The sequence below is a fragment of the Tursiops truncatus genome, chromosome X, assembly GCF_011762595.2.
Source record: "Tursiops truncatus isolate mTurTru1 chromosome X, mTurTru1.mat.Y, whole genome shotgun sequence".
Classification (NCBI taxonomy): domain Eukaryota; kingdom Metazoa; phylum Chordata; class Mammalia; order Artiodactyla; family Delphinidae; genus Tursiops; species Tursiops truncatus.
The window spans coordinates 125,279,223-125,299,512 of record NC_047055.1 but is presented as its reverse complement, the minus strand read 5'-3'; the positions used below and the strand labels follow the sequence as shown (position 1 = coordinate 125,299,512).

General features: G+C 39.2%; 1 long non-coding RNA gene across 1 annotated transcript in view; it reads right to left on the bottom strand.

The window, feature by feature from the left end:
* Nucleotides 1-6,591: 6,591 nt before the first annotated feature.
* The window catches only part of LOC117310330 (uncharacterized), a 32,649-nt gene continuing 18,950 nt past the window's right edge, over nt 6,592-20,290 (bottom strand). Inside the window, exons 5-6 of the long non-coding RNA XR_004524500.2 lie at nt 17,263-17,501; nt 6,592-9,729 (exon numbers count right to left, since the gene is read on the bottom strand). This is a non-coding gene — a long non-coding RNA (uncharacterized lncRNA). The remainder of the gene's footprint in view (nt 9,730-17,262; nt 17,502-20,290) is intronic.

The following is a 20,290-nucleotide window of genomic DNA, read 5'->3' as shown; positions in this document are numbered from 1 at the left end:
GGAGAGATTCCCCTTTACCCTGTTGCCCATCATCCACTGACAAGCATCCTCTCATGCTGGAGAGACTGAGGTTGATTTGTGTCTTTCTCCTCAGAACGTGTTTGCAGAAGGCAGCATGAAGATTGATATCCCTTTATTTTAACCCAAGCAGCATAATCACAGCTTGACGACGTAGCCCCACCTAATCCTTTTCCTAACGCTTCTGTGCACCCCAAGGCAATTCAGCCCCTTGGCCACCTGCTTCGTTGTAATTATAGCTTTGATGAAGATAAAGCATGTTTGGATCTTTCTATTGAACAAGATATCATTATCCAGCCATGAAAGTATCACTCTCCCCAGAGCCAAAGGTCAGTGTACCTTGGGAGTGACGGATCTCTACTCCGCTCACTGTAGATGCTCACTCGGCCAATATTAAATATCTAGGAACCTTCTCGCTGACAATGGATGGTTTCTAATGGCAGGTGGATTGTCTCCTGAGAATAATGTGCAAGGTAGAAAAAGCACAGAGGTTGATTTTCTGCGCTCCAAAGTAACATACAGCAGGGGAAGGGATTATTCAGAAATTATCTAGCTCCACAAAATATGTACTTTTTCAATTACCGATGATAAATTCTTATATTTACAATGTCATCTCATAGCTCCTTTCACAACTGTCTGTGGGAAAGAAGCATTGCACTCAAGTTAAATAGCCTAACAATAAATCATGGTTTTAAATGATATGACCAAATATGACCATTATGTTCAGTAAGCAACATCTTGTTCTTTTCCTTAAAAGGGTAAACTGTATAAAAATAATGCGATTCTAAAAATATGAAGGCTGTACAATAAAGCACACTTATAAAATAATGTACCTTTTTGGTGATTTTTCTTTCTTTTTCTTTTTTTTTTTTTTTGCGGTACGCGGGCCTCTCACTGCTGTGGCCTCTCCCGTTGTGGAGCGCAGGCTCCGGACGCGCAGGCTCAGCGGCCATGGCTCACGGGCCCAGCCGCTCCGCGGCATGTGGGATCTTCCCGGACCAGGGCACGAACCCATGTGCCCTGCATCGTCAGGCGGACTCTCAACAACTGCATCACCAGGGAAGCCCGTGATTTTTCTTTTTTTAAAGGAGGGCATTGGGAAGAGGAAATCGGATTTTTGTTATGGAATTGGTGTAAGGTCACTGCATGACCCTGGCCACGTCAACAACTAGAGAAAAGATTCTCAGCTCTAAAATTCTAATATTCTCATTTGCAAAACAATGGCTTTGAAATTAAAATTGAAAAGTTCTGCTGTTTATGCAGAACTCAGTGGACCCACACACTGGACTGAAAAATATATATATTGTGTGAATACATTATACGTATATATACATATTTATAATGCCATTTTATATATAATACACATGTATTTATTTACGTATTTTCTGCACTCCAAAATAACATACAGCAGGGGGAGGGATTTTACATATTTACATATGTAAAATATTCAATCTATGCATGCATATTTATATCAAATATTAGCTTATTAATATATTATGTTAAAATTACATTCCTATTATATAGAGCAATATACAGTGCAACTTTATATTGCATATAGATATATACATATATATTCTTTAATTTCATTTGATTCTAATATTCATACAAGGCATTGTCATAGTGTCTTCCCATTTTGTAGATAAGGAACCTGAGGCCCAGAGAGTTGGGTGAACTTTCCATTGAGATGGAACTGAAAAGGCCAGAACTGGAATATAAATATGAGATAGCTGGGCTTCCCTGGTGGCGCAGTGGTTGAGAGTCCGCCTGCCGATGCAGGGGACACGGGTTTGTGCCCCGGTCCGGGAAGATCCCACATGCCGCGGAGCGGCTGGGCCCGTGAGCCATGGGCGCTAAGCCTGCGCGTCCGGAGCCTGTGCTCCGCAACGAGAGAGGCCACAACAGTGAGAGATCTGCGTACCGCAAAAAAAACCCCAAAAAACGAGATGGTAGCAGAGCAGCATCCTCTTTGATCAACCTGTCTCACTCATGTACAGGTGTCTTAATCTCACTCCAGACCTACAGAATCAGACTCCTGGGCAGGGCTGGGATCTATAATTTTAATGCATTTTACAAGTAATTCCTAAGTATCCCCCCAATCTGAGAATCGCTACTTTCCCAGTTAAATTGGTTACAAAGCCATTTTATGTTCTAAGGACTTTAGATGTTCAGTGACAATTTTGCAATGATATTTGCAGATCTTTTGGCTAATTATACACTATATTTTTCATAGAGAGATTTACAAAATGTGACTGTTAATCCTCTTAAAATCTCCACAGGGAAGATAAATGATGAGAAGTATATCACAGATTTGCCTTAATATATTTTTAAGGAAAGATAAAAACAGGAAAAGACATTGAAATTCTATATCAATTTGTATACAGGGAAGAACTTATTCTTAATCTGATGCAAAATTACTTGTTATTATATAGATCCAACATTTGCAGCAACATGGATGGACCTGGAGATTATCATACTAAGTGAAGTAAGCCAGACAGAGAAAGACAAATACCATATGATATCACTTATATGTGGAATCTAAAATATGATACAAATGAATTTATGGTTACCAAAGGGGAAAGTGACTTGTGGTTACGAAAGAGGAAAGTGAGGGGGGATAAATTAGGAGTTTGGGATTAACATATGCACACCACTACATATAAAATAGATAAACAACGAGGTCCTACTGTATAGCACAGGGAACTATATTCAATATCTGGTAATAATCTATAATGGAAAAGAATCTGAAATATATATATAACTGAATCACTGCTGTATATCTGAAACTAACACAACAATATAAATTAATTATACTTCAATAAAAAGTTGTTTGGGGGACCTATATTCAATATCCTGTAATAAACCATAATGGAAAAGACTATGAAAAAGGATCTATGTACATATAACTAAATCACTTTGCTGTACAGCAGTAATTAACACAACATTGTAATTCAACTATACTTCAATAAAAAATAAATTTTTAAAAAGTTGTTTGTTTGGGAAAAAACGTAACTGTGTTAGTTTCCTAGGGCTGCTTTAGCAACGTGCCACACACTGGGTGGCCAAAAAAAAAAAAAAAGAGAGAGAGAGAGAGAGAGAGAGAAAATACGACATATTCCCTCACAGTCCTGAAGACCCGAAGTCTGCAGTCAAGGTGCGGACGGGAAAGCACCCCCTCCAGAAGCTGTAAGGGGAGACCTTTCCTTGCTCCTCCGGCTTCGGAGGGTCCCTGGTAATCCTTGGCATTGTAGCTGCATCACCCCAATCTCTGCCTTCACATTTACATGGCTGTCTTCCCTCTGCAGGTCCACATTCAAATTCCCACTCCTCCTAAGGACATCAGCCATTGGAGTAGGGTCCACCCTGAGGCGATATAACCTCATCTTAACTCGATGCCATGTGCAAAGACCCTCTTTCCAAATAAGGTTGTGGAGGACCATGAACTTGGGGAGACATTGATCAATCCAACAGGTCGACCTTCAAGGTGAAAAATAATTACAGAACTTTTGCATCGTTGTAGAAAAGTTTGGGAAAATGGATGGTGGTACTTATTCTGTAGAGGTGACTGTTTTAGAAAACAGAGCTCCCCAGTTCTAGAGATACGCAGTAGAGCAGTCCCTGCAGTGAACAATGTTTTATTACACGCTGAAAATTTTGTTCAGAGTCGAAATCGAGTTAAATGATCTTATCATAAAAACGGGCAGGAGGAAACTTTTGGAGGTGATGGATGTTCATGGCCTTGGTTGTGCTAATGACTTCATGGGTCCCTACATATGTTCAAACCTATCAAATTGTATATACGTATTCAATATGTGCAGTTTTGGGTATATCAATGAGAACTCAATAAAGTGTTACAAAAAAAAAAAAAGAAAAGAAAACCAAGAAGAAAATGCATATGCTCATAGGTCAGAGGTGAAGCTATGATGGCATAGGTCAGGAACAGGGGTCCATGTGTGTACACTGGATTCCTATGAAGGTGGATGGAATGTGTTTTGGGGTTCATTTTCTGATTCTATGAACGGTTTTCTGGGTGTTCCACTGACCTTTCCATAAATCCGTTATTCTTCTCACATTCCTCTCCGCAGACGTTTTATTTTTTTTGATGGTATTTCTAGAAGGAAGGCACAGAAATCTATTACATCTTCCTTCCTGTAATCTTTTACGTAAGTGATCTTTTTCCTTCCTTTCTGCAGTGTGATAGCATCCTTCCTCTAAGTACAAACCGTGAAAGCATGTCACGGCCAAGTCACTTCCTTGAAGGTTTATTACATAACCAGTTGTACTGAAGTTGCGTAACTCTGCTAATCAACATACACCCCTGAAACAGGACTTAAGAGTAGAGCTACATCTTCCTGCTTACTATTTTCCTTTGCACACATTTGATCCGCCCGTCTAGATATATTCGGTGTAATTTGTTTTATCACGGTAACTAATTTGTTGTTCCCTAAGCCAGATGCACCCTGCCCTTACTGTCTACCTCACAAACTGATTCCCTTAAGTGTGAAATGGCAACGTCACATGAACAGCAAACTTTCACCAACGGCTCGGCATACCTTCTGATGGATGCTCTACACCCACCTCCAAGTCCAGCTTCTTCTGCTTCACTGACAGTAAGATTACCAGTGATTCACTTCTGAATACGGCAAACACTACCCTTCTCTATTTTCTACGAGAAAATTAATCCTACACAAAGTAAGCCTATCTGTCATGTGGCAAAGTGCTATTTCAATTTTGAACCAGAATTTTGTTTCAAAATGTAGTCCTTTGGAATCATGCTTTTTTCCCCTGATGGGAGGAAGAGACCACTGTAAGTGTTGATGGGAACGACTGCATGCAATGGTGCCAAGGAGGATGGTCTATAACATGGGACATCCTACATGCTTATCTGGTCCCATGTGTACAGCCCTGAGTTCAACTCCACAGGGATGAGTAGCCTGCAAGTGAGATCAGGTCAAAAATACCTCCCACTGCAGGTCTACGAGTATTAGATTTGCTCCAGAGGCTTAATCCGGCTCAGCAAGGACATTCATGCTCCAAGGACGATTGGGCAGATCACGCAAAGCCTGAAACCCTATTATCACCATCAGGAAATGTCAACATTTGCAGAGTTGGTAAGGACTCCAGGTGGAATATACACCCTTATCTACAAAAAGAAGGTGACATCCTGGAAAGACCGTGGGCTTCTGAAGGCTTATGACCTCCAGGGGCAGCCAGTTTCTTGGCTTAAAAAAAAGATACAGAATAATTTTTACTTCTTAAATCTATATCTTAGGTAATCACATCTGTATCAATGGTAATACATGCCTATTAAATGCACTATCATTTTTTAAATTCTTTTTTTTAAATTGAAGTATAGTTGATTTACTACATTGTGTTAGTTTCAGGTGTACAGCAGAGTGATTGTCATATATATATATATATATATATACTTTTTCAGATTCTTTTCCATTATGGTTTATTACGAGAATTTGAACATAGTTCCCCGTGCTATACAGTAGGTCCTTGTTTTTTTTGGTTTTTTTTACCTATTTTATGCATAGCAGTTTATATCTGCTAATCCCAAACTCTTAATTTATCCCTCTCCATCCCTTTGCCCTTTGGTAACCATGAGGTTATTTTCTATGTCTGTGAGTCTGTTTCTGTTTTGTAAATAAGTTCATTTGTATTATTTTTTTAGATACCACATATAACTAATATCATATGACATTTGTCTTTCTCTGTCTGACTTACTTCACTCAGTATGATAATCTCTAGGTCTATCCATGTTGCTGCAAATGGCATTATTTCATTCTTTGTATGGCTGAGTAATATTCCATTGTATACATGTACCACATCTTCTTTATCGATTCATCTGTCGATGGACACGTAGATTGCTTCCATGTCTTGGCAATTGTACATAGTGCTGCTGTGAACATTGGGTTACATGTATCTTTTCAAATTAGAGTCAAATACATGATCTTATGTTGTTAAACTATGTAGTGATCTAAGAGCAAAAGAAATGGATAGGTTTCCATCTCAACCATTCTGTTGACTATCCTCCTGACTTTGAACAATTTAATTTTTCTCTGCCTCAATTTCCTCACATATTAAAAGGGGAAGATGATTGGACATTTCTTACCATGTGACAAATAAATGGCATAATATGTATTGAATGCATTGAATCGTGTCTGCCATATTTTAAGCACACACATAACTTGTTTATTAATTTTACAGAGGAAACCTTAATGGTGACACCTTCCATCATTTGTCAGTTTTCTCAGGAAAAAAAAATAAAGGCTGCAGGGAAGGAGAGTACATTTTTGCTGTGGAGTCCCAGAGGATACCTTTGAGATCTTCAAAGGCAGATAAAAGAGAAAATATAGAACGCAATCAAATCACACTTGTTATCAATGGTTGTACTTGGAGGATGCAACTGGAGTCCCTGTTATGATCAAATAATGCAAACCCTTTTTATCATTAAATTTTTATTATGGATATAGTTCTCCCAAAGGGAAAAAATATCATTACAGAAGAAAGTATTACCATTTAATTATAAGATAAAAATCTAAATACATGATTTGGCAATAAGCTCACAGCAGTTGTTAAACATTAAAATGAAAATTTAAAAAAAGCACTGTTTCCAAATAATGATTATTTCCAAAGTATAGTTTTTTAGTTTGGGTGGTTTTTTTTTTTAATTGTCCTTTTGAGAGAATGATTAAACTGAATCATGTTCAATACTTTGCAATGTTTCAATAAGCAAATAGAATTTCCCCAAAGGGCACTTCTGGGACTAAATTGTTTGTTTATAATTTGTCCTCAAAATGTTTTTACAAAGGAAAGATACGTCCTATTTAATTTCCTATTTAAATGATTCTTGAATTCTTATGAAAATCGCATTATCCTGAATTTTTATTCTGGTATTCAGATGTGTACAGGCACAGGTATGCATACACAAACACTGGCCACTAAGTTAATTTTTAAACTATATTTGACTTTTATTTTAAACATCCTTTCACCGTTGGCTTTGAAGTTTCTTCGATACTCCCTCTCTTGTATGTCCATGTGGAGCAATCGTGCTACTTAAAATATTAATCATTTAGCAAATGGGAAAGAGACAAGGCATCAGAAAGTTAAGTTGTATAGTTAACACTAGTTATTTCTGTGGTGGTAGGATAATGCTGATTTTTTTTTCCTTTGTATGTTTTCTGCATTTCAAAAGTGTTCCTCCTTTAATTTACCTTTTAAAATAAAAGATCTATTTTTTTTCCCCTACAAGCTCTTTGTCTTCATCCGGTAGTTACAGGATTTCTGTCATATTATGATCATTTGGCATTAATGTACTTTTCCCCTTGAATTCTTTACAATATTAACTTATACTTCCACACACACAAAAAAAAATCAAGGGCAGTTTTTGAGCTAATGATTGAATATCCTGTATCAATTTACACAACTTTATTTTACATGTATCTAACAACCTGTTTTACCTAGAGTCTTGTTTGTCACAGTTCCATTCCATTTTTTTATGTTTATGGCATTTGATTTTATTTTTTTAACTTTTTATTTTGTATTGGAGTATACGTGATGAAGTGTTGTGTTAGTTGCAGGTGTACAGCAAAGTGATTCAGTTATCCATACACATGTATCTCTTCTTTTTCAAATTCTTTTCCCATTTAGGTTGTTACATAATTTTGACCAGAGTTCCCTATACAGTAGGTCCTCGTTGTCCATTACATTTTGTGAAATGCCCTCTCTCTTGCTTTTTCTAGAGTGTGCTTGGAGATATCTAACATAGAGTATAAACCGTCTTACCATGAAATTACAAGTCTTAATTAAAAGAAAAAAGTTTCTCTCACATACACCCTTTATTCAGGATATAGCTCTTCTGCTAGCATCACGGAGCCTTTGTCTCTTCCAACTTTATACTGGGAAGGTAGACAGAGAGAAAGAGAGAAAAGTGTCACTAAACGTTATAAATACGACAGAGAACCCGGTGCGAACACATCTGGGGAGAATTCAGAACAGGAAGCAAAACAAATGAGAAAATCGACACGGTTTTTGCTCACAGCAAACCCCAGCTTCATCTTGCAACTTAGAAGAAGGATTGCCATATTTTTCTCCAAGGGGACAGATTATCAGTGTTTTTGGCTCTGGGGGCCAGGTGATCACCTCTGAACTGGTAAGATAAAAGCAGACCTTGGCCACAGGCAACAGAATGGGGGTATCTGGGTTCCAGTAAAACTTTACAGAAACAGGTCCCAGGGCCTGAGTGCTGCGCATAGCTGCTCAACCTCTGCTATGGACGCCACCTAAGAAGAAGAGAAAACAGGCTTCTCACCATTCATGCAAAGCTGAGGCTTACATTAAAAACCACCACACAAAAAAAACAAACTGTGCAAAACTTCTCCAACCCTCCAGAGCAGGACACGGGGTGGTTCTTTACCCAGAGTATCTGCCACCCGTTTCTGCTTCTGCTTCTCTACGTACAGGGAGAGGGTGCAGATTCCGGGATGCTCGGTGCACAAGGGTGCAGAAAGCGATCAGCGGCACGGGGTAGAAGAATTTCACTCTGAATAGAACGATGCAAGTGCAGGCAGAGAAAAAGAACCCTGGGGGCCATGCATGCTGTGAATCTGGGAGTAGCTTTAAAAGAGTGTACTAAGTTCATCTCAGAAAACCACGGAAACAGAGTGAGCAGTAAGGAGGATAATGAACCAGCCCAGGAAGTCATTCGGGGAGTGGCGTTTGGAACAGCGAGGATGTGAGACTGTCCATGGCTACTCCCACGGTTAGAGCAGCTGTGAAGCCCTGAGGCTCAGGCACTGCCCTTCTCCAGCCTGTTCACGGCTATCACCTTACCCAAGATGAGTAAGGGAAAAGCACACACACAAATACAGAATAAGAGAATGGGAACTACACACAGGGCATGCACTCCAAGAACGTAAATCTAAAAATAGCCCATCCCATCAGAATAGGAAAAAGGAATCAAAAAAATGCATTAGAATCAGGATTTCACATGTCTAAATTAAACCCCAAATGTGGAGAATAAAATAGGACATTTCATTACTTTATTCAATAACTCTTTGGCAGCATCCACCGGGTGCCGCTTTACGTCCATGAGGGACCGGGAAGACAGTATATCAAATGAGGTACCCCACCCCTCCTGGGAGGGTGGGGGGCTTCCCGCCTAGTAAGGGAAGCACACAGGTAAGCAACTGGTCATGACCCAGGATTCTAAGGGAGCAGACAGATGAGGGAGACGAAGGGAGATTTCATTGGGGGGATAAAATGCTTTTGCTGAGACTTGACAGATGACACATCAGACAAAGCCAATCTCTGGGCAAGCAGAGAGTTTGTCGGGTCAAGGGTCCAATGATGGGGAACGTGATATGGATCCAGTTACCGGACTTTGTTGGCAAAATGAAGACTGTAAGAAATGAAGAAGAATCCATGTCATCAGATTTGGAGGTCCATGAAAGATAGTGTAACCTGATGGTGAAAGCCACGGTTAAAGCTGCGGCATGTTCAACAGCTGGTCCAGATAAGCGTCAATGAACTCTTCGATAAGCATCATTGACCTCTTGGATAAGGGTCCATGACTTCCTGGATAAGGGTCCATGACCTCCTGGATAAGGGTCCACGATCTCCTGGATAAGGGTCCATTTCTTCCTGGACCATGGTCCATGATCACCCGAAGTAAAGAGGATAAATGGTGAAGACTGAAATCCGTGTAGCCTGATAAATCAATTCATTGATATACATTGGAATACGTTCATTGGATACATCTTAGAAACATTTAACCATTTTTTACTCTGTTGAGCAATTGTGTACGTTGCAATTCTTATCCCATATAAATAGCATGTTTTAAATACTGTTATTCAATAGAAATGACTATACTTCCTAATTATCCAGATAGCAGCTCATTTCCTGTGGAATCCACCTCCAAGGTGTATTATTCGAAGAGAGCCTGTAACTAAGCAAGTGGGATGAAAGAAATCACAGAAACAGGTCAGGTTTTAAAAATTAAATTTTATCCTATGGTTTCAGGGAAGCTAAACTAGCAGAAAATGAAATCCCAGACCAAAAAAAAAAGAATTGGAAAATGAAGTTTTAGCCTCAGGGGAAATATCAGAAAATGACTAATGGGATGAAAAAAACACAGCTCAGATCGAGAGGGTGGGAAAAAATAAAGGAATGGAAATCACTGATCAAAAATGTATGACCGGGCTTCCCTGGTGGCGCAGTGGTTGAGAATCCGCCTGCCGACGCAGGGGACGCGGGTTCGTGCCCCGGTCCGGGAAGATCCCACATGCCGCGGAGCGGCTGGGTCCGTGAGCCATGGCCGCTGAGCCTGTGCTCCGCAACGAGAGAGGCCACAGCAGTGAGAGGCCCGCATACCACAAAAAAAAAAAAAAAAGAAAAAATGTATGACCTAGTCTTCAATAATGTATGATGTGTAAACACTAAACTCATGTGACCTGTGCATATGGTGGGGTTTTTTTTTTAAAAAAAAGAAAAGTCATGAAGGGTAAGAGGAAATAGGTAGTACAAAAGAAGTGATTGCATTTGCCAAGGAAGGTGATATGTTGGCTACATAGGTCAGACAAGGATAGTTCCTTTTATCACTGGGCTTCTGTCAGATGGTTCTGTTACTTGTGATTGAAGATGCTCTTTCCCCTAAGACTACTGGTCTCAACAAGGAACATATACATCCCCTTTCTCCTTAGAACTGCCTTGTTATCCCACCTGAGAACTGTTCAGGTTTCTTGGAACCTGGATTTCCGCAAGAAAATTTCGGTAAGAGTACCATAAACTCAGCCAAGTTATGGGTAGCTTTGGTCAAAGACAGCTAGAGCTTCCTGTGTCTTGATTTTCCTGGTGACTTCGTTGAATGTTTTGTATTCTTCAGACAACCAGGTGGGAAACATTTGGGAAAACTCTTCTAGTCATTAGGGCTAACCCTTCAAACAGCCCAGGGTGGGTTAGAAAGACTTGTGAACTACTGAATCTGATTGTTTTGGGTACAGTTTTGCATAGACCACTCATATTTCCTATCAGCTCTTCATATATTGCTACTCCTTCTTTGAGAGCCCAAATAGATATATTTCATACCATCTGTATTCATCTATTTTGCTTCTAACCTTCTGCTTGATGGTTGGACTATTTTTGTCTCTGTCCTCCATTCTCTGCAAATTCCTTCATGATAAGTTTCATGTTCTTCTCTTCTTTTCTTTTTTTACCATTCTATTCCAATTTCCTGAATCTTTCTTAGACACTTCTACACTATGTTTAATTCTCATTATCGAAGTATATATTTTAAAAATAAGATTTCTCGTTTTTCTTTCCAACATATCTGTTTGGCTCACTTTCAGATATATCATCTCGGTTTAATTCTGCCTTCTTCTGTATCTGTCTTTTTTTTAGATGAGCCTAAAATATTTTTAGCAATAAATCACTGTAATTATAGTAGTGACGATCACCTTGTATTTCGGAATAAGGGTACGTGATTACTCCAGTAAAGATCTTTCAAGAACTTCACTCAGCTCTGATTTTGTACCCCAAGCATAAAGCATGATTTCAAGTTGTGTGTGCAACATTTTTATTTTAGTGTCTGATGCTTTGGCTCATGGTTTATCACAGACTAGAATCTCTTTGTCTCATTTCTCTTCAAATCTTCATTTGCCTCTACTTTTCAGATGAAATGCTCACATCCCTAAGAATCTATACCCACCTCTTCCAAGGTTTAGTCGCTTCTTTTTTCCTTTTGTATATGTGGTATAAAATGTCTATCTTTTATAGACTTTATTTTTTTAATTATTATTTTAGTATTTATTTGGTTGCATTGAGTCTTAGCTGTGGCAGGCAGGCTCCTTAGTTGCAGCTTGCTGGATCCCCAGTTGTGGCACACAGGCTCCTTAGTTGTGGCATGTGAACACTTAGTTGTAGCATGCATGTGGGATCTAGTTCTCTGACCATGGATTGAACCCAGGCCCCCTGCACTGAGATCATGACGTCTTAACCACTGTGCCACCAGGGAAGTCCCAAAATGTCTATTTTTATAATTGATTTTAACTCATCACTTATATATGCCATCATCAATGTACATCAACCAATCAGGGGCAGGAACTACACAGGGGTTTTCTCCACTTGTCTTATAACACAGAACTTTCCACACAGTAGATACTCAAATGTTAGATGAATTGAATTGTAAGTTACATAAATTCTTTTTGAAAATGTTTATATATAATCTTAATCTTAGAGGATCTCAATATTTTGAGTCATAATAGGAAACAAAACAAAAAGAACACTATTTTTTGAGAGAAATCTAAATATTTCTTCATGTAAATACATAATTAAAACAGATTTAATTATATATATTCTGAAATTTTCATGTGGCAGAGACAAAGCTAGTACTTTCTGAGAAATTACAGGAAGGAAAAGTGGGAAATGAAGACTATAAAGTGAAAATAATTATTTCATGGAACGAAATGAATTCATTTCAAGAAACTAAACAACTGTATTGGACTTTTTAACACTTTATTCCGTCCTCACTTTATCTGACAGGATTGCCAGCAATGTGGGTTTTAAAACAAAGGTAGTTTTACTTAGAAATAAATATCACCTTGTGCCAAAAGAGAAAATGTGCATGACAGAAACAAAAGCAAAAATAAACAAGCGGGACCTAATCAAACTTCAAAGCTTTCGCACAGCAGAGGAAACCACCAACAAAACAAAGAGACAACCTACAGACTGGGAGAAAATATTTGCAAATGAAGCAACTGACAAAGGATTTATCTCCAACATATACTTGCAGGTCGTGCAGCTCAATATCAAAAAACCAAAAAACCCAATCCAAAAATGGGCAGAAGATCTAAATAGACATTTCTCCAAAGAAGACATACGGATGGCCAATAGGCACGTGAAAAGATGCCCAACATCACCAATTTTTTGAAAAAGGCAAATCAAAACCAAAATGAGGTATCACCTCATACCTGTTAGAATGGCCATCATCAAAAAGTCTACAAACAATAAATGCTGGAGAGGGTGTGGAGAAAAGGGAGCCCTCCTGCACTGTTGGTGGGAATGTAAATTGGTGCAGCCACTGTGGAGAACAGTATGGTGGCTTCTTAAAAAAACTACAAATACAGTTACCATATGATCCAGCAATTCCACTCCTGGGCATATACCCGGAGAAAACTAATTCAAAAACATGTGTGCACCCCAATGTTCATAGCAGCACTACTTACAGTAACCAGGACATGGAAGCAACCTAAGTGTCCATTGACACATGAGTAGATAAAGAAGATGTACATTTATACAGTGGAATATTACTCAGCCATAAAAAAGAATGAATTATTGCCATTGGCAGAAACATGAATGGACCTAGAGATTATCATACTGAGTGAAGTAAGTCACATAAAGATAAATATTATATGATACCACTTATATGTGGAATTTTAAAAATAATACAAATGAACTTATCTACCAAACAGAAACAGACTCACAGACATAGAAAACAAACTCTTGGTTACCAAAGGGGAAAGAAAGGGGGAGAAAAATTAGGAGTATGGGATTAACAGATACATACCACTATATATAAAATAAACAGTAAGGATTTACCATATAGCATAGGGAACTATATTCAATACCTTGTAATAACTTATTATGGAAAAGAATCTGAAATATATGTATATATATATATATATATAACTGAATCACTTTGCTGTACACCTAAAACTAACACAATATTGTAAATCAACTATACTTCAATTAAAAAAAAAGAGTGAACAAAAGGTACAGGGAATGGATATTATTCAAATTCAATCAAATACAGTTTCTAAATTATAAGGCAAGTACAATAAAGGACTAAAACTTAGCTGGCTATAATTAAAAGGCACATACTCTTCTAGGCACCATGAAAATATCCCCTTGAATCTACACATCAAATATGAGAGGGAGAGATTATTTTCTTCCATTTACTGTTGAACAACTGAGACAAAAACATACTGCATAGCACAGGGAGGTCAGCTCGGTGCTTTGCGACGACCTAGAGGGGTGGGATAGGGAGGGTGGGAGGGAGGCTCAAGAGGGAGGGGATATGGGGATGTATGTCTGCATGTGGCTGATTCACTTTGTTGTGTGACAAGGCTAGCACAGTACTGTGAAGCGGTTATACTCCAATAAAGATTAAAAAAAAAAAAAGGTACCCGGTAATTGCCCCAATCACACAACCAGTAAAGCGCAGAGCTTCTGCAAAAATCCAAGTCTTGCAAGCTATTATATATATAGGATGGATAAACAACAAAGTTGTACTGTACAGCAAAGGAACTATATTCAATACCTGGTGATAAACCATAACGGAAAAGAATACGAAAAAGAATATGTATGTATAACTGAATCATTTTGCTGTGCAGCAGAAATTAACACAACATTGTAAATCAACTCTACTTCAATAAATAAATTTTTAAAAAATCCAAGTCTTTTCCATATACTACACTGCACTCCCCCACCCTCCATCATCCCAAATTCTTTTTTTTTTAATTTTAGAATTTTATCTATTTTTTTATACAGCAGGTTCTTATTAGTTATCCATCTTATACATATTAGTGTATATATGTCAAGACTTGCCTCACGCACTGCATTGCTCTGGAGTTCTGATGTAGGGAGAAGTAATAAGACATAAAATTATTGGTTTCTGTTCATCTACTCTCTTTGTTTTCTTCTTTCCTCCCTTCCCTCTTTCCTTTCAACTTCCATAGTAATTGTTGATCCATAAGTCGCAATTCGAATTAATCCTACAGAGGATTAATATGTCAAGTATCTTCGTGATGATGCATCTCTTTTAATAGCAGAAAATACTTTCTTTCAAAATATACAAATATTACATAAGATATGTCCTCAAGAAACATCAGGGTTTTCTTTTTTTCAGGAAAGAAACAAAATACTACTTCCAATATGCATTTCTTATCATTGTTTATTCTGAATAAATAAATGTATATGTGTGTGCTTTTATAAATAAAAATGCTTTTATAAAACCAGATAGATAAGATATAATGTGCTTAAGGTCTAGAACATCAGGATGGTCCACACACACATATAAATTCTTGTTGTTGACATGAACTGAAAAACAAACAAAAATATGTAGCTATATAGGCTCCTTTTCTTGCACAGATAAAGTGGATTTTTCCAAAAACACCATCAAATCCGTTGTCTTAGGATGCCAAGCGGTTGCAGGACAAAAGGTTCTATTACTCCTTCTCTGCCTCTCTAATTTCATACCCCGTGTCATGATGTATTTATGTACAAATTGTCTAATTGTCACTAGATCATCTTCATACTTCAGTATGTAAATCTCCACGACAGAGTTCAAGGGAGGCCTTTCTGCCACAGACATGTGCTTTAGAGGTACTGCTTTCTACCCCGTCTCAAATATACTTTCCTTTTGTTCATAAAATGCTCACGAATTTCAAGGGCAGAAAATGACATTCAACTGTGTCAGGCAGAAAGGGCCCCAGCAAAGATGATTCTTTGCTCTTTGTGTTCATTTATGGCGTTTTAGGACATTGATCATGTAAATGTGTGCTTGCGGAATTTTAAGGTCTGATGTATCCTGTTGGAGGGGGAACGGAAAAATTTACTAATCAGACTCAGGTCATTACCTGCCTAACTTAAACTTGGATGATCATTTTTTTTTTTTTTAAATAATTGAAAGCTGATAGAGATCAGTGAAGGGAGATTTATAATAGGACACAGGGCTTCCCTGGTGGCGCAGTGGTTGGGAGTCCGCCTGCCGATGCAGGGGACGCGGGTTCGTGCCCCGGTCCGGGAAGATCCCACATGCCGCGGAGCGGCTAGGCCCCTGAGCCATGGCCGCTGAGCCTGTGCGTCCGAAGCCTGTGCTCCGCAACGGGAGAGACCACAACAGTGAGAGGCCCGAGTACCGCAAAAAAAAAAAAAAAAAAAAAGATATATAATAGGACACAAACTTCATTTTTAAGCCTCTGTCTGAGGGCACTGATAGAATCAAATACTTTTGCATTCTTTGAAGAACATAAATTGTTTCATAGCTGGCCGTTCCCTGGGACTTGGTTATTCACTGTCGGGGATCAAAGATAAGGACTGGGGTGTTCAGCTGAAATGAGAGGTGTGTACAGTGTTGATAAAAATCAGAGGCCCTTCTGATACTAATGGGCCCATCAAACAGCTCCCCAATACAAATAGCTTTCCCAGCTCTTTGGAATCAAGCAACTTCACTTTCTTAGAGGCGAAGGAATTGTCCTACCTGTCCTGCCTTCCAAGATGGGGCCAGCCTTCGGGGTATTATGCAGCTAGCTTTTCTGGGGCACAGGGGAGCTTTCCTTCAATACATCCCCTGGAAACAGCAAAGACTTTTAGGATTCCACTTTGGAATTCTGCCATCAGGTACTGCTCAGACCAGGGGAAAACTAAAGGAAACTCTTAATCTTTCATGCTTCTTCCCAATCTAGCATTTGTAATAGATATGAGTTTCAGGTGAAGTGGACGGGTATGGATTCCATACCCGATTCTAAATCGGTTTTGCTCACAGTAACATGTTCAGATTTGATTAATAATGAGATGACTTGAGTAGAGCACAGAGAACTCTTCTCAATATTATGTAACAACCTAAATGGGAAAAGAATTTGGAAAAGAATAGATACATGTATATGTATAACTGAATCACTTTGCTGTACATCTGAAACTATCACAACATTGTTAATCAGCTATACTCCAATATAAAATAAAAAGTTAAAAATATATATATATATATATATATATATATAAATTAATGAGATGACTTGTAAGGGAACATTGTTACATGTGGTCCACTCTGGCCCACAGTGCCCTTTACTAATCAACCCCGAGTATTTGGGAAAATGTTGGCATGTCCCTCCTAAAGAGTTATTAGCAAGTTTCCTTAGCATTCGTCCTAGTTACCCTAAGTCCTATGGAAATATTTGCTTTTGTTCTATATTTATTTTTCTGACTCAGACAATATATTAGCATTCCTCTGCTAAAATGAAAGATGGTATTCTTTGGGGAGTCTTGTAGCAACTTGAGAATAGATACAGATTTAGATGTCCATATACAAATATTAGGCTACACACACAGAGCTGCACACAAAACCTGGTATAAACCACTCAAAGCAAACCACAAACATTTACCCCCCACTCCGTCTCCATCAAAAGTCTCAACTCCTGTGCTTCCATCAACCACTCAACCCCATAGAAACAGGCCCACATCACTTACCTAAGGCAGAATCAGCACTATTTGCTTTGCTTCAGGACCTCAGCCTTGTCAACACGGACGGTTCACACATGTGGAGCTGGGGGGCCAGGAGCAATACAGCTGGAATCTGTGAGTTCCTGTAATTAGTCTTCATCCCTCAGAGGACAGTGGAGGAAATTACAGTAAGTGAGGTTTCCTAATTTTTCCAAAGTTGCAGAGTTCATCCCATTAATAAGAGGGCAAACTGAGACAGTGTACACCTACAATGAATATAATGTGATATGTCAGTTATCTCTCAAGTAAACCAAAAAAGAGCAAAGGTATTAAAATCTAGTTCTTAGCCTTCCAGCTCTCTCTCTCCACTCAGAAAAAAACTGACTGAGTTTCTCATGTGTGTGAGGTCTTTAGCTGAGTTCCATTGATGAATTAGGTGACTAAAATAGAACCAGTCCCTTTCCCAATGGTATTTGGGGAGACAGATGGTAAACAAGAAATTAAAAGGTCGTTTAAGTTCCATGGTAGGAAAAACACTGATTTCAGAGAGGGCTACATGCCCCTGTATGGCTTGAATGGATTGTAGGAGAAATTATAATGCATGACCACATATATTTATTCTAATCAGGGCACTAATCCTGTGTGAGGACCCCACCCTCATGAACTCATCTAAATCTAATCAGCTCCCCATGTCCAAACACCATCATAAGGGGGGTTAGCACCTCAGAATATGAATTTGGGGAAACACAGATATTCATCCAGATCATGTATGTAATGTACGTCTGTTCCTCAGAAAACTAAAAACAGAATTACCATATGACCCAACAATCCCACTCCTGGCCGTATATTGAGACAAATCTATAAACTGAAAAGATACACGCATCCCTACGTTCACTGCAGCACTATTTACAATAGCCCAAACATGAAAACCACCTAGGTGTCCATCGAGAGATGGATGGATAAAGAAGATGTGGTACATATATACAATGGAATACTACTCGGCCATAAAAAAGAATGAAATAATGCCATTTGCAGCAACATGGATGGACTTAGAGATGATCATATTAAGTGAAGTCAGTCAAAGAAATATATCATCTGATATCATTTATAGGTGGAATCTAAAATATGGCACAAATGAACTTATCTACAAAACAGAAACAGACTCACAGATGGCGAGAACAGGTTTGCGGTTGTCAAGGCGTGGCGGGGGGAGGGAGGGATGGATTGGGAGTCCGGGATTAGCAGACGTAAACTAGTATATATAGGATGGATAAACAATGAGGTCCTGCTATATAGCACAGGGAACTATATTCAATATCCTATGATAGGGGCTTCCCTGGTGGCACAGGGGTTAAGAATCCGCCTGCCAATGCAGGGGACACGGGTTCGAGCCCTGGTCCGGGAAGATCCCACATGCCGTGGAGCAACGAAGCCCGCGCGCCACAACTACTGAGCCTGCGCTCTAGAGCCCGTGAGTCACAACTACTGAGCCGCACACCTAGAACCCGTGCTCCGCAACAAAAGAAGCCACCGCCATGAGAAGCCCATGCACTACAACAAAGAGTAGCCCCTGCTCGCCACAACTAGAGAAAGCCCGCGTGCAGCGACGAAGACTCAACAGAGGCAAAAATAACTAACTAAATAAAATTTTTCTTTTAATTAAAAACAAGAAAAAAGAATGTCTCTGTGTGTATAACTGAGTCACTTTGCTGTACAGCAGAGACTGGCACAAGATTGTAAATCAATTAGACTTCAATAAAAAAATGTATGTCTAGATACATTGGATATATTTATTTATCATAAATATAACTATTTTATGCATAATATGCATTTATACTTAATACAAATATTTGTGTTTTATTTATATACATAAGTATATATGTATATGCAATACGTATAGATATACACATTGTATAAAACATATATGCACACATCACATACATATGTGTACCCTTGCACGTGTGCCATAATGAATCAAGCTTCATGCTCGCATGGGGCCACCTGGAATGCAGCTTTCTGAATTAGATGAGACAATTCCATTCTAACCCGATATACTGAGCATTTCCATCCTGCCCAAATGCATCAGACAGAAAGATGAAAAGAGCACTTTTGCTGATCCCGATGTGTTCACAATCTCCTGGGCAGAAAGAGCTTGTTCTGTATTGCCTGGACGTGCACATGGATGGACTTCTAGCAGAAAAAGGATGTCTGAGGTTAGGGACTGGGGCGGACCCAAAGTGCCCAGTTAAAATAAACCAGTATTTATTTACGAAGGCCCTGCTATGTACCAAGTGTTTTCTATGTTTCACCGCATTCTATAGTTTTTGTAGTCTTGGAGATATTACTATCCTGGTTTTAGTGGAAAGGAAAACACAGCACAGAGAATTGACGTAAAGTTGGGACTGGAGAACTGGTAAGTCGGGGCCTGATTAGAACGCAGCTGTGCTTGCCACCCACTGCCATCAGCTTCCCTCCACCAGTGGTTTGCAGCCTGTGCTCCTCTGAGCCTTGAGATTCCACAGAGGAGGGAGACCCAGGGACCGGGGAACAAAGCCCTTGATTTTTCTGTCACGTGCTTTTGGCTCAGCATGCAATCCAATTGGGAGAAGATCCCACTGCTACGTCTGCATTTGGAATCCACGTGGCTGCACCATATTAAGGTCTGAGAGGCACATCCCATACCCATCTGTACCCCGGCTTTCTGTGTCCTTTTAGAATCACTGGATCCATGCTATCTGTATAATCCAGCATTCTAGGTTTCATTTTATGAGGGTCCTTCTAATCTTCAGGGTCCCTGCTCAATGATTTATTATCGGTCGATAAGATGTGCTTTTGTTTCGAAACAAAATCAGGGACATAGAGAACAGACCTGAGGTTGCCAAGGGGGAGTCGGAGTAGTGGCAGGATAGACTGGAGGGATGGGTTGGGGGTCTGGGGTTAGCAGCTGCAAACTAGTACAGATAGGATGGATAAACAAGGTCCTATTGCAGAGCCCAGGGAATGATATTCAATATCCTGTGACAAACCATCATGGAAAAGAATATGTATATGTGTA